This window comes from Pinus tabuliformis, chromosome 3_2 (assembly GCF_031772625.1).
Source record: "Pinus tabuliformis cultivar Carrire ecotype Pingquan chromosome 3_2, CPIR1, whole genome shotgun sequence".
NCBI lineage: Eukaryota > Viridiplantae > Streptophyta > Pinopsida > Pinales > Pinaceae > Pinus > Pinus tabuliformis.
This window is the reverse complement of record NC_142302.1, coordinates 886,493,887-886,509,180: the sequence shown is the minus strand read 5'-3', so window position 1 is coordinate 886,509,180 and position 15,294 is coordinate 886,493,887.

Genomic DNA, 15,294 nt, shown 5'->3' with positions numbered 1-15,294 from the left:
CACATTGAGCATCAACAACAAGTTCTCCAACTCTTAAAGGATAAACTCACGTTGGTGCAGAATAGAATGAAACAATAGGCATATCAACATCGCAGCGAAAGAAGTTTTAATGTAGGTGACTGGGTATTCCTACGGCTACAACCATATAAAAAAATGTCCCTCAAGCAAGCTAAGAAGGATAATAAATTATCACCAAAGTATTATGGTCCGTACAATGTGTTTCAAAAGATTGGTACTATGGCATACAAATTGGAGCTTCCTGTAGCTTCTCGAGTGCACCCAGTTTTACATGTTTCATGTTTAAATAAGGTTATAGGTGACAAGCTCCTAGTTCAAACAATATTGCCAAGAATTTATGAGGAAGGAAAAATCATATTGGAACCAAAAGCAGTCACAGAAACAAGAACTTGACAACTACGAAATCAATCAATTTCGAAGTATCTCATCAAGTGGAAGAACTTATCTGCTCAAGATTCCACATGGGAGGATGAGAATATTATATAGAAGCATCTAGAACTACTCAAGCGTTGAGGACAACGCTTTTCGAAAGAAGAGGAGCATGTTAGGTCCCTATAATACTAGTGATTCCCCCATTACTATTGTCATTGTATCCCTTATTGTTATTATTGTGCCCCTATTGTCCCCATATTGTTATTAGTGTGCCCCATAGAAACCATCTATTGTTATTGTTGTGCCCTAATGTTATTACTGTTAGGTCGGTTTGATTATATTGTGACCCATTAGACTCCTATATATAGAAGGGAGGTTTAGTTATTTGCATCATCCAAGAATTGTTAATTTTTGTAAGGTAAAGGAGGTTTCCCGCTCGAAGAGTCTGAATTCTAAGTCGTTGATCTATCTTTTATATCTTTTTGTGAGCTGGTTTCCTAACAAGTTGACAAATTGCTACAATATGATTGTATTTTATTTTCATTTGAGGACCCTTTTACAAGCCTGTTTGAATCATCAGTAAAGGTAGATCTTGTTTTGTTCACCATCACAAAGATTGGATTTAATTTGGGGTTTGAATTACTTCTATCGTTTAATATTCTAGTTTTTATCTTGTTGAAGCATAGTCAAGTAATAAGATTATGTGAGAAGCTACTTGATTGGCTTTACTAGAAATTTGAGGATTCAACACTTGTGCTCAACAATGTAGGATAAGTAGGAAATGGTGTGCGATAAGCTTGCTTGTTAATCATCTCTTTCAGCATGTGTGTTTTCATATTGTAGTTTGAACATCTCTTTTCCAGTAGTGTGCAGTTGTGATTTTTCAGAATGTACATTGGTTTTGGTCTCAGCCTCAGTTTGCAATTTTCAAGATTGGGAACAACCCAGTGGATAAGGATACTAGTCTACAATGTTCTTGGCAACTCAATGGGAGGATTCCATCCCCATTGGAGCCTATGTTAAGGTCATATGTCTAGGAAGCTTGGTCATGTTAGTTTTTCTATTTATCTAAAGTCAATTTGTAAATATTACTCATGTAAAGGTGTCTATTCTTCTAAGAGTCCAATGTCTAAATTCATATGTTTCCTTAATAAAGGGTAATCATAAGAATTCTTTGGTCACCTTGGGAAAAGTACAAAAAACATGTTTTATAAATCCTTGTTTATTGTGAGTTGGTCACCATTCTAAGTCATTGCTAGTAGGTCACCTAAGTCCAGAGGATGTTTCTACATCAAAAGAATGGAAGAGAAAAAAACTCATCTTCGTTATGTTTTTGGGTGTGGAAATGAATGTTTGGCATTTTTATGAAGGTTTGAAAGGGGTCTCCAGCATGGTTATGATTATGTCAACATCATGAAAAGGATGTACATCTTGTTCAAATACATCACTGTTGATCAAAACCTATAGAGAACAGGTGACATTGCGCTTTCTCACTAGCGTTACATTTTTTATGAAAGTGAAATTTAGAGAGTTGGGGGCTTTGTGAGATAAAATAAAGTTTATAAGGAGAAAAATGATGTTGTTTAGGACTTTTCACACCTGCTGAAGTCATCAAGAAACTTAGGGAGTGAATAGAGGTATCTCAACCATGGAGCGTTGCACTTTTGCACTGCATTTTCACCTAATCAACATATTTTCACCATATCCATTGGACCTTCTAATTGTTTGCCCTGAAATTTAAATAGTAGATGTACGGGGGTGATATGAATAAACCTAGTTAATTTTAGCCTAACATTCTCACAGTTTTCAAGAAACAAGCTACTGTCACCTACAACCATTTTTGGATTATCACAAAACAGTGAGCTGGATTTGGCTCAAATTTGGTATGGATAAGAATTATGATGATATTAACTTTATGTCCAAACTTCAGCTCAATATTATTCACTGTTTAGCAGATATTAAGGAAATATCAGTCACGCTGCGAAAGCAAACAATCTTGCTGCGAAAGTGGGGAACATGGCAAAAGAAGGTTTGCAGGCATTTTTAATCTTACTTAAGAGGTTTAGTACCATCACAGAGATATTTGAAGAATACACATTTGCTTCATTTTGATAGAATGGGGCTGCAACCATACAAAACATGGAGGCTACTTCATTTTGTTGTGAAATTGGCTAATGTGTTCCAAGTCTGGCCAGTGAGCACTTTTCATTTCAAATTTCAAATTTTTGACTTCTAGAAGTGGTTTATATCATTTAGATAGGTGGATTATTGTCTTAGGAGGTTTAGTTAATGTTTATTTGCAAATATTCCAAGTTGATGATGTATTAGGAAAGTTAGTTATAATATATAGGCCGAAGGTAGTTTCCTAGTACCTAGGAAAGTGGTTTTGTTTGATGTTTTCATGTAATTAGTTTTATCTATTAGGGGAATACATGGATTTAGACATCCTTAGACTTAGGAAGAGAATATTGTATATAATTCATGAATTTGAATGGAGAAAGGGTTGGTTGTTGGTTAGGTTGGAGAAAAATCTTATGTTCAACGTATTTTTTTGAAATCTTTTCTAGTGAATGAATGAAATAGAAGGTGATTTGTAGGGATTCTTGTGTTTGAATTTTGGTGGTTTGTGCTCCTTTTATATTGTAAGTTATCTATGTGTTTACATCCCTTAAATGTGTATCTTCTTTCTTGGAAAAAACCAGATGATTGATTCCAAATTCATCTTAATGATGCTTTGTTTTAGTTTTGTCAAGTTTTCAATGTTTTCAACTTAAATCAACATTTTAGAATTCATCCATGGTTCGATGTTCTAATGTGTTGTATTTCAACTTTTCTAAATTAATCCCTTACAAATCCAAATCCGCCTACCTTGCCCTTGTGGAGAAACCTTCTCCTTTTCCATCATATCACTTGACAAAAAATTGATTTGACATGACTCCATGCCCAATGGATCTGTCTCTTTTCTCATCAACAAACCTTTAAGAAATCAAACCTTATTTACCATCATAGCTAGCTTAATATCATATTTGTTGAGTAACCTAAGTGAGAGATCCCTCTCCAAGCTAGAAGGCTAGATTATGGCCTAGAAATGGTTTGTGGTTACCTATGGAATTTCTCTCCTCATCCTAGGGAAATTTACGAAGTGCTAACAGCCAACAACAGTCAAATCAACCCTAACCAAAAAGTCAACAACAATCAAAGTATGGTCAAACTTCCCCAAAATAGATTTGTCAAAGGAGATAGGAACTCGACCTCTCTTGATGGTCAAATTCAACCCAAAACAATCAACAAATCTACAATTGAATTTGGTCAACCTGAAGTCAACCTTCTGGTCAATGTAGGTCAACATGCCCAGATCACCTTGGTTTTTGTGCCAATAAATGTGGCCTGCTGAGATAAAGATTCTCCTAAAAAATCAAAGTCAAAATATGCCTAGAAATTCAGAGTCAACGTTGGTCAAACCCTAGTCAAACTGCAGAAATTTTCAATTTTTTAGCCCTATAGTTTTTGTCCTCCTTTATGCCACACGTGTGAGAAAATCAGTTGCCCAATGAGGTGTACGAACCAATAAGATGAGGGGAGAGAAGAATGTGTTTGTTGATAAAGTGACAGATGAGGTTTGAGGTCATCCTTATTTATACAAGTCGTTGAGGGTCAAAAGACATGTCTGCTGGGCTTCATGAACCTACATGATGGTGTATCCGACCTTGATAATTTGCACATGTGTGGGATTCACTTTAAAAACACATTTATCCTTGTCAAAATTTTGTGATCTTTAGGTTGATTTTGGTCCTCTCGAAAAGAGGAATTCAATGCAATAATTATCTCCATCAAATGAGTTGTCCAAAGTAGAATTTGACCCTAGTTTCCAATTTTAACACTCCCTTTCAACTAGGGAGAATTCCACCTTCCAATATCTAACCATCAATCATCATGCCATCCTGTCAACATGTACCGTATATGCATCTTGTCTCAAATCTGTTGAACACTGATGTAGATAATGAAGAAGAATTTATCAAGAGTGAATCACAAGATCTTACCACTCTCCATTGATAAAAGTCAGTCTAGGAGTAGAACCCCAATTGGATTTGATCCTAGATCAAGTTGTTGAACACCATGCATCCTAGACATAGGGAGTATGGTAGTACACGATGTGTCCATATGTAGTGCTATGGTACCTATCCAATTTTCCCAACTCATTGACCAGATGAGAGGTAATTCCCATAAGTCTTGGATTACATGGGTAGGATGTATGTTGGGGCATCCGTGGGGGGAGGTGAAGCACTCATCCTGCTCATATTCCATAGAGAAGGCGAACCACTCATCCTATGAATATATCATTAGCTATAGGGGAAGCTTAACCAATCACCCTATTCTCTGATATATCATCATGGGGTATCACAAGGGAAGGTGAACCACTCACCCTATGGTCACTCCAAGAAGTACCCCATAACTCAAGTGATACCCTCATGGGAAGGTCCTTCTACAACTCCAAGTCTCTCTCGAAAGGCTAAGAATTCATTAGGGGAATTTTGAGGCCTAAAATGGGCCTCCTAAGAAAAATGTAAAATAAAAATAAAATTTATAAGAACCAATAGGAATCAAGATGATGATGTCAATCATGGGGGATGATTCACCATTTTTGGAGTAAAAAAGTAAAAAGATTAAAAACTAATAAAATAATAAAACTACTTTTTCAACTCGTATTTTCAACTTATCTCTTGAAGGTTTTACTCAAATTTTGAGCAGAACTACTCATTGGATGAAAAATTTAATTCCTCATCCAAGGAGTACCCATGTTGCATACTTTTTATGGACCGTGCTACATGAAAAATGATAAATACATGAAAAAACGTTATTGCAATCATGTTTTTCATGCATTTCCTATTTTTTGTGCAGTAGGGTCCATCGAAAGTATGCAACACGAGTAACCCTTGGATGAGGAATCAAATTTTTCATCGAAGGAGTGTTTCTTCTTGAAATTTGAGTAAATTCATAGGGAGATAAGTTGAAAATGCGAATTGAAAAAATAATTTTTTCTTTTTTCCCTCGAAAATTTGAAGACATAATCTAATCTTATTTTATTATTTCCACTATTATTTTATAATTTCCTTAGTTGGTGCATTTTAGACCTCATGATTCCCCTAATGTGTCCTTCCCCAAGGGCTTCATGAGGATATCAATAATATGCTCATCAATCCTGATATGTTGGAGCCTTATTTCTCCTCATTGGCCATATCCCCGATAAAGTGGTACTTGATATCAATATGCTTGGAGCAGTCATAGAACGCGAGATTCTCTAAAAGGCGAATCCCACTTTGGTTATTGTACTAGATAACAATGATATCTAGCACGTGCTCAAATAGCTCACTGAAGAGCTTCCTCAACCACACAGCTTCAAAACAGACCATACTTGCTGCAATGTATTCGGTCTCGACAGTTCTTAGAGAAACTGATTTTTGCTTCCTGCTCATCCAAGAAATTGAAGCATATCCCAATGAGAAGTAACATCCTAACGTGCTCTTCTATCTATCACATTTCCAACCCAATCAGCATTAGAATATCTATGTAGCCTCAAATTCCTAGCAGTGTATCTCATCCCATAGTTTATTGTGCCACAAAGATATCTCAAGAGATTCTTAGTAGAAATCTAATGTATGTGATGAGGCTTAACCATGAATTGACTCAAAGTATTTACAACAAAGAATATGCCTAAACCAGAGTTCACCAAGAACATCAAGGCCCCCACAAATTGTTTATACTTGGAAGGGTTTTCCAATTCGAGCCCAACACCACTTCCATGTAACTTCTTGAATTTGAGTTCCACCAGAGTAGACACAAACTTGCATTCCACCATCCCACAACTCTCTAGTATCTTCACAATGTATTTTCCTTGAGAAAGGAAAATCTCTCCTGCCTTTTTCCAGACCTCCACAGCTAAGAAGTAATGCATCAGTCCTAGGTCCTTCATCTCAAACTCAGAAGTCAACTCCCTCTTATATGGATAAATGAAAGGGTTTGCAACTGTTAGAAAGATATCATAAAAGTAAAGGACCAAAATAAGAGGCATGTCCTTTTCAACCTTGAAGTATAGGTTTGAATCAACATACCTTCTAGTAAACCCCAACTTCATAAGATAACTGTCAATTCTCTTATTCTAGGCCCTAGGGGCTTGATTCAGCCCACAGAGGGATTTCTTCAGCGAACAAACATGTGTCCTTCTATCTTGAACTTCAAACCCCTGAGGTTGTTCTAGGTAGACTTACTCCTTAAGAAAGGCATGCAAGAAATCAATTTTGACATCCACCTGATGGAGGATCCATCCTTGATTTACAGTGAGAACAATAAAAGATGATATAGTGGTATATCAGGAAACTGGTGAAAATACTTTGGCATAGTCCTCTCCTTCCTTTTAAGAGAAGCCACGAGTTATGAACCTAGCCTTATATTTTTCAGCACTTCCATCAGCTCCATGTTTAATTTTCTAAATCCATTTAAAGGTGACTGCGGACTTGTCCTTAGTTCTAGGAACCACATCCCAAACATCACTATTCATGATCAATTCATATTCTTCATTCATCACATCTTCCCATACTTGGTTCTTTATAACTTCTTTGAACATGCATGGTTCATCTTGAACTATAGTACTCATGGCATCCAAGTACCCTTGATACCTATTCAACTTCTTACTTTTGCAAAATGTCCATCTTGGAGCAATTTATCTTTCAGCATTTTCAAGAGCATCTTTGATCCATAGTGGTTGTTTCCTTGAGGTAGAGGAATCACCAGGTGGTGGATCAATAGGAACCATCTAGCCATCAACATCAGGCATGTTATCCCCCACAATGTCCCAGGCTGAGAGGAGATCGACAGAGGTAACCATAGACCAAGCTTTCAGTTTGGTAGCTAGCCCTACCAAACTATAGAAGGATCTCTCTATGAGATCACAACCAAAGAATTGATTGGAATATAAAAGGATTTTAGGCTAGATATTCTAGGCTTAGGTAGGTTTTGAAAATTTAGGGTTTTGACGCTGAACAAGGAATGAAAACCAGGTAACTAGGTCAAAGGATCAAAAGGGTAACAACAACAAAAATATAAAGGAGCAAGGTAGCAATAGTTTTGTGATGGCTTAGGGTTTGTCAATGTAGTGTAGTGTTCAAAAGAAACAAGAGGAATTAATTATCATATATAGCGCCATCTTGCAGGAGGATTTTGGAGGCCTTACCGTACTCCAAATTCAGAGATTGATAGCTCATTGGAAAGATGTGGATCTCTAGTTGTCATTGTAATGTTCAAGAAAGTGATTTGGACACTCCAGTAGGGAGAAAAAATTATTTTCCTAGGATTACTCTGATATGCACAACGCCTGCTTCAAAAGAGTGGCAGAAAGTGACTTTTTGACCTTGTTTTTGACATTTTCTCTCAATTTGTCTGCTGACAAGTTTGTAAAAGTGGATAGATGAGATGATTAGGAAATTATCTATCTAATGGTGGTGAGTTTTTGGAAAAAGGATCCCTGAGGAAAAATCGCAACACCTAGGCATTACGCTTATAGCTATTTTTGAGTTTTAAAACATGCTAAAAGTCACCAAATATTTTTGAGTTTTCTGCACAAATAGAGCTCACCGATGAAGCGATACCTCTCTAAGCATAAGGATTTTTGGAAAAATTAGAGAGATATTGGTTCTTTGGTATGTTAGGAAGACAAATATCCACCATTTTTCACAAATAGTTTCCCATTTGTTCGTAATAGAAGTTTTAAGTTGGTCACTTAAGAATGGAAAAGCGCAACGGCATCAGGGATATGTGCAGTGCCTAGATTTGAGAGGAATTTTTAGGGCCTTAACTTGCTCCAAATTATTAATATCTCATTGAAAATATGTGGATGTCTAGTTATCATTTGACTCATCAAGCAAATCATTTGGACACTCCATGACAGAGAAAAATTCATTTTCCCAAGACTACTCCCAGAAGTGGAGCAACTTTCCTGTAGCAATTATATTTTGGGAATTTATCCCAGACCATAACACGTGTATAAATTGAAGGATGTTTTTGTTTCTTGTTATATTATTGAAAATAACCTATTTCATGTTTGTAAAATTCATCCCCATTTGCTCAGAAACATACTTTGAAGAAAAATTGTCCCTATGTGCAGCAAATGGTTTGTCTCTTGGAATGATTTCCTGAGAAATGGTGGAGACATTATCTATTGTGCTGAAGTTGGACCATATATACTGGTCTAACCTCCTTTGTGCCTATTTTTTTCAGATGATTTAGACTCCATGGAAAAACCTAGCTCTATGGGAGAGAAATTAGGGTTTTAGTTTTTGGGAAAAATAGGGGATTTGGGATAGTCTTGTAGATGGAGAGGAATGAATAAGTTAAGGGCTGTCTAAATTCTTGGGGAAATTTTGGGGGTAGGTATAGGTGTTAGGGAGGTTAGGGAAATGTAATTCCTAGGAATGAGTGAGGGCTAGGGGTAGGAAAGTGAAAAACATAGTCCTAGCCTAGAAATTTGCAAAAACATAGCATTGAGCTAGGGTTTAGGGAAAATGAAGGGAATGGGTATTGGAAATGGTTGGGAGGGGTATATAAGGTATGTTTGGGGGTTATGGAACATAAAAACTAGGATATTTGTTACTTCAATGAAGCAAAATAAGCTGGAGACCAAAAGCACAACGGAACCCTAGGAGATGGATTTTCACTGAGTTCTTCAAAATGAAGGATGCATAAGAGGTGATAGATGTTTACTTACTTGCCAAGGAGATGCTTAAACCTATGAGTGTTGAAATGAAGACCTTTTTATGCTTTGGATGGTCCTTTGTAGCTTGAAAATTGATTTTTTCTTTGGTAGTGGCATGACATCATATGTCCCTTTGAGAAATAATGAGACGAGGTAGTGTACTGTAGCATTGTCTCATTTGAAATAAAACATTACCTTAACCTTTATTTTTCTTTCCCTAAGCCGCTAACTCCCTTTACCCACTGACTCACATGATGGACATGTTTTTGTTTTTACATATGGTATCATGATGACACATGGAGTGAAACCCTAGAATTCTCATGGTGACAAATAAGACAATGATGCAGTACACTACCTCGTCTCATCATTTCTCAAAGGGACATATGATGTCATGCCACTACCAAAGAAAAAGTAAACTTTAAAGCTATAAAGGACCATCCAAAGCATCAAAAGGGTTTAATTTCAACATTCACATGTGTAAGCATTCGGCAAGTAAGTAAACATATGGCACCTCTTATGCATCCTTCATTTTGAAGAACTCAGTGAAAATCCCTCTCCTAGGGTTTCGCTGTGCTTTTGGTCTCCAAATGATTTTGCTTCATTTCAGTAATAAAAATCCTAGTTTTTATGTTCCATAACCCCCACACATACCTTATATACCCCTCCCAACCATTTCCCATGCCCATTCCCTTCACTTACCTTCATTTTCCCTAAACCCTAGCTCAATGTTGCATTTTTGCAAATTTCTAGGCTAAGACTTTGTTTTTCACTTTCCTACCCCTTCTCCTCACTAATTCCTAGGAATTACATTTCCCTACACTCATTAACACCTATCCCTAACCCCCAAAATTTCCCCAAGAATTTAGACAGCCCTTAACCCCTTCATTCCTCTTCATCTACAAGATTGTCCCAAATCCCCTGTTTTTCCCTACAACTAAAACCCTAATTTCTCTCCCATAGAGCTAGGTTTTGACATGGAGTCTGAATCATATGAAAAAAAAGAGGCACAAAGGAGGTCATATCAGTATATATGAGCCAAATTCAACACAATAGATAATTTCTCCACCATTTCTCAAGAAATCATTCCAAGAGACAAATCATTTACTGCACATAGGGATAGTTTTGTTTCAAAGTATGTTTCTGACCAAATGGAGATGAATTTTACAAAAATGAAAGAGGTTATTTTCAATAATAGACCAAAAAACAAAAACATCCTTCAGTTTCTACATATTTTTTATTATCTGGGAGAAATTCCCAAAATATAACTGCTACATGAGAGTTGCTCTACTTCTGGGAGTAATCTTGGGAAAAATTCATTTTTCTCTCTCATGGAGTGTCCAAATGACTTTCTTGATGAGTCAAATGATAACTATACATCCACATATTTCTAATGAGCTATCAATATCTTAATTTGGATCCATGGAAGGGCCTCAAAAGTCCTCTCAAATCTAGGCCTTGTGCATATCCCTGATGGCGTTGCGCTTTTCCAATTTTAAGCGACCAACTTCAACCTTCTACTTTGAACAAATGGGAAACTATTTTTGAAACATGGAGGAGGTGTTTAGTAAAAACATACCAGAGAACAAAAACCTCTCTTATGTTTCCAAACATCCTTATTGTTAGAGAGATATATCTTCATATTTGAGCTCTATTTTTGTAGAAAACTCAGAATATTTAATGACTTTTAGCCTGTTTTAAAACTTAGAAACAATTATAAGTGCAATGCCTAGGTGTTGCGCTTTTTCCTCAGGGATCCTTTTACCAAAAAATCACCACCATTAGATATATAATGGCATAATCATCTCATATATCCACTTTTACAAACTTTTCAGCAGACATATTGAGAGAAAATGTCAAAAAGGAGGTCAAAATGTCACTTTCTGCCACTGTTTTGAAGTGGCTACTGCACATATCGGAGTAGTCCTCGGAAAATCAAATATTCTCCTTGATGTAGTTTCCAAATCACTTTCTTTAAGATTCCAATGACAACTATAGATCCATATCTTTCCAATCAACTATCAATCTCTGAATTTGGAGCATGGGAAGGCCTCCAAAATCCTCCTGCAAGATGGCGCTACACATATGTCTGAAGGCATTGCGCTGGTGCTACGCATGTCCTTGTAACAATTTTTCCTCAAAATTTATTCAACATATTTTGACTTGATGATGTAATCATCAATAAATTAGCATAATAGGTTGTGTTTTATGTTAAATTAGGCCTCATTAATGAAGAGAAACTCAAATCGAAGTCTAAGAGAAGAGTTTGTTTTCAACCTGCTCACTCTCACTTGTTGGTTGAGATATTCTTGGAAACTGTTCCACCACTCATGGATTCAACCCATGAAGGTAGGTAAACTATTTTTCTTAGTCTATATGTATCAGTTTCTCAGATAGAGAGAGGGTTTGGACACTTGAGGATAGAACTCTTGTATCTTGTGGTTCAGCATTTTCATGAAATCAAAAGAATAGTCACAGCTATTATCTAGGAATTTGATGGGCCTCTAAATTAGACATAAATTAAGGCCCATGACTCTAAATTAAAACATAAATTAAGGCCTATGACCATCCTTCAGCACATTAAAACTCTCTTTCTACATTAGATAATTTTTTTTTTAACTTTAATATATTCATTAGAAAGGTTTATGAATAATTGGATATTTGTGCCTAATATTATTTATTTTTTTGGAATATTATGAAAATGTTGGGCAGATTATGAAGATTTTGAGGAGGAGATAATTTAGGGACCTATTCCCTACTACAGGAGAATCATCGAATTATGGCACAGATTGTGGAACTCCAATGATTGAGAAAATCTAGGAATGTGTTCCACTAATCAAGGGACTAGATCCACTAAACAAGGGATTTTGGTGGGGAAAGCTTCCTCCATTCATGGGGAATGATTCCTAATCATTTGGTATAAGTACCAAGTCGAATTTGCCTCTAGATATGGATTTTCATTAGTGTTATTGTGGAGAGAACTTGTATTTTTGCAGCTCCATTGTATTTTCTTGCAGGGATGTAATTCTATTGATGAAAATAATGAATATTGGTGTCATGTTCAGCTTCTAAATATTGTTCTCCTCCATAGGTATCTGATTTTCCTTGGGCTTGGCCATCCCAAGAGCCTTAGATCCCTTTTGTATCATTTTCTTTCCTTCTTTTCACATTCACATGCATATCTAGTTTTTATTTCTTTCTATTTCTGCATTTAGTATTAATGATTTCTTGTTGTAGGATTGAGTTAAATGGTTGATGTAAGTTCTTTTGCAGGATCACAAGCACTATTTCATCCTTGGAAAAGCTTTGGAAGTTCATAGTAATCATTGATTTGCTTGGATTAGTCTTCTTATTAACAAATCTAGATTGTTGGACCTCCTTTTTAGCAAAGAACAATAAATTTCTGCTATTTTTTAGAGCATGCTACCAAGCTTCAATAAAGTTGGTTCCACTTGAATTAGATCAAAAAAAAATTCTAGTTCATAACAAAAATCACCCCATTGCATTTTCACTTGATTTGGTTAGGCATTTTTTAGATTTATTGGCTCACTAGTTCACAAATTTCTAGATTTTTTACTAGTAGTGTTTTTTATTTATTTTCCATGGGTTAACAGAGGTATTTTTGAGTGATTCCACTTGGAATAGGGACCTAAGCAATCCTAGTTAATAAAAAATTTTATCCCATCCAATTTGTATTTGATTTTCTTGGTCATTAAGCCCTCACCAATTTCATCATTTCACAAGGAAACTTCTCCAACCATTTTGAGCAAATCCATCCATCTCCCAACTTTGGTTTTGAGTTCTGAAGTGGTCCTAGGCACTCCATTGCCTCATTAAATCCACCAAAAACCTTCTCTAAGCTTTACATCACCTTCAACATTCATCCTTTTTCTCTCGGCTATATCCTATAGGTTTTAAGGGGATCCTGTAGATTTTTAGTACATCCTGTAGGTTTTCTTGTAGTGGCCTGTTTTGAGGCTGAATTGAGGGAAAACCTCTAGGAAGCCACACAAGGTCACCTAAGGGTCTCCCAAGCCTTCCAACCATCCACCATCATCTCCAAGCCACTTGCCACATCACCAAAAGAGATTAGCTTTCACACTCTCACATGAAAAAAAGACAAAAAGAAAAACAAATTTATTTTATTCATTTTCATGCACATTAGTAGAAGGTTTGATGGTTTGAATATGCATGCTTAGGATAGTAGGATTGCATAAATGTTAACTTAGCATTATTTTGAAGAAAAGACTCTTAGCAGTTATTTAGAAAATGGTGTGTTTTAGCATTTGATTTCAGTCTCTTTCCTTGTACTTTCTTTCTTGCAATAGGTTAAGGTTCCATTTCGAACATTTCATTTTCTACAATTAGTTTAGGATTTGACTTCAGCACATGTTGTTGGCTAATGGGGGTCTGACCCAGGTTCAGCGTTAGTTAGCCAAACAAATCCCTGCACTACTGGCCCTTTCGTCATCAGCGCGTGGAGCACGGACTGAAGTCTCACCCGAAGTAGTATGGGGGGATGCTGGAACCAAGTTTCCACACCCTTGAGATGCTTGTGATGTCGATTTATTCCAACTAGACCTGCCTTTGCGCAGGTCACTTCGCGCTCTGTTCCACCCTTCAGTACCCTCGCGAAGTGTTACAATCAGCCTTTGCGCAACCCTAACTAGGGGTCGAGATGCTTTCACACTACTACGGCAACGAACTGCATTATTTACCAAACTAGACTAAGTATCTTACTTATATTATTGACATATCTTAATTATCTTCATGTAAACAAATATTCTAACTTACGTTCACTTAACCAATACAGTTATACACATTTGCGCATCATATAAGCATTATAAGTGAAATCCATAACCAATATAAGAAGTGCATAAACAGGAAATAAAGACGCGGAAATGATAGAAACTTCTCTTTATTAATACTTCTAGATGATTACAGACTCGACTCGCCCTACGCACTCAGTTGTAAGGGTCCGTGCACTCATCTATAGAACCTCTACCTATGCTATGACCCACACTTAGACATATACTTCAGAGCTATCTCGCATACATCTTCATTACTTCATCTTTTTTATTATCCTATCAAACTACTTAGAGCTTAGCTCTATTTGTACAATCCCATGGTCCACGGACCATGGGTAGATCTTCTACAGCCGACATTACATTATCAAAATAAGGGCAGACAACCCTATGACTCTTTAACAACTACGTGCTTTGCACCCACAAAATGCGGAGTCTTTACATTGGAATTACAAAATTGAACCAAAATCTGGGCTCTAAGCCCCAAAACTTCCCTTGGGGGATCCCGTGCGCAACATGCCCCCAACACAAACATCGTGACTTTCCCTTGAGTCACTCTACAGGTGTGGACATCTTAACACGAAGACCTCCTAGCTCTATTTGGATTGATGCAAGTTCGGTAGCGCACTGAGTGGCTGCTTGTTGGACTTCCTCCACACGTTGTTCAGTGACCGCTGTGGTTGAACTACTACCCTGAATCCTTTCCTGAGTTGCTTGCAGTTGCACGAGCTTTGCTTGAATGGATGTTGTAATTGTATACGCCTCATCGATCCATGGTTATAGGCGTGCTTTCAAGACTTCCTCCTTATGCTGAGCAACATCCACCTACTCCTTGAGCGCCTTTGCCTGCTGCATCCTTGCAAGCCTCTGCGTAAGGGAAATCATTTGCGCGGTCCCTTTTACTTCATCGTATTTCTATTGCAGCTCACACGCCTCTGTCTCTAGGTGCTCTATGTTTGGGTCCTCGTACAAGGTGGTTAGGACCTCGAACGATTGTTCGAACAGCTCCATGTAGTCTGTCACTACACTGTCAATTGCCACCATTGTTGTTGTGATTGCGGTGGTGCACTATTATCTGACCTCCGGCGGGGTTGAAGGCTGAGCCTTCAACTGTACTTCTGCTATTTGGAGGTTTAGCTCCAGCTAAGCCCTAGCCATTTCTTCTCTGGCATTGCGCACCCCTGTGGCTAACTTTCAAATGCGCACCTCCACTGATTGCTCTGCTTGAATGACCAACTTTGGGACCATTTGGTAGGCTTCCTCCACAACTTGCATTATCTGTTTGTTCTACTCCACTGCCTCATTGCGTTTTAGGCTCAACTGCTCAATGTTGATGCGTTTCTTGCTCATTACCTA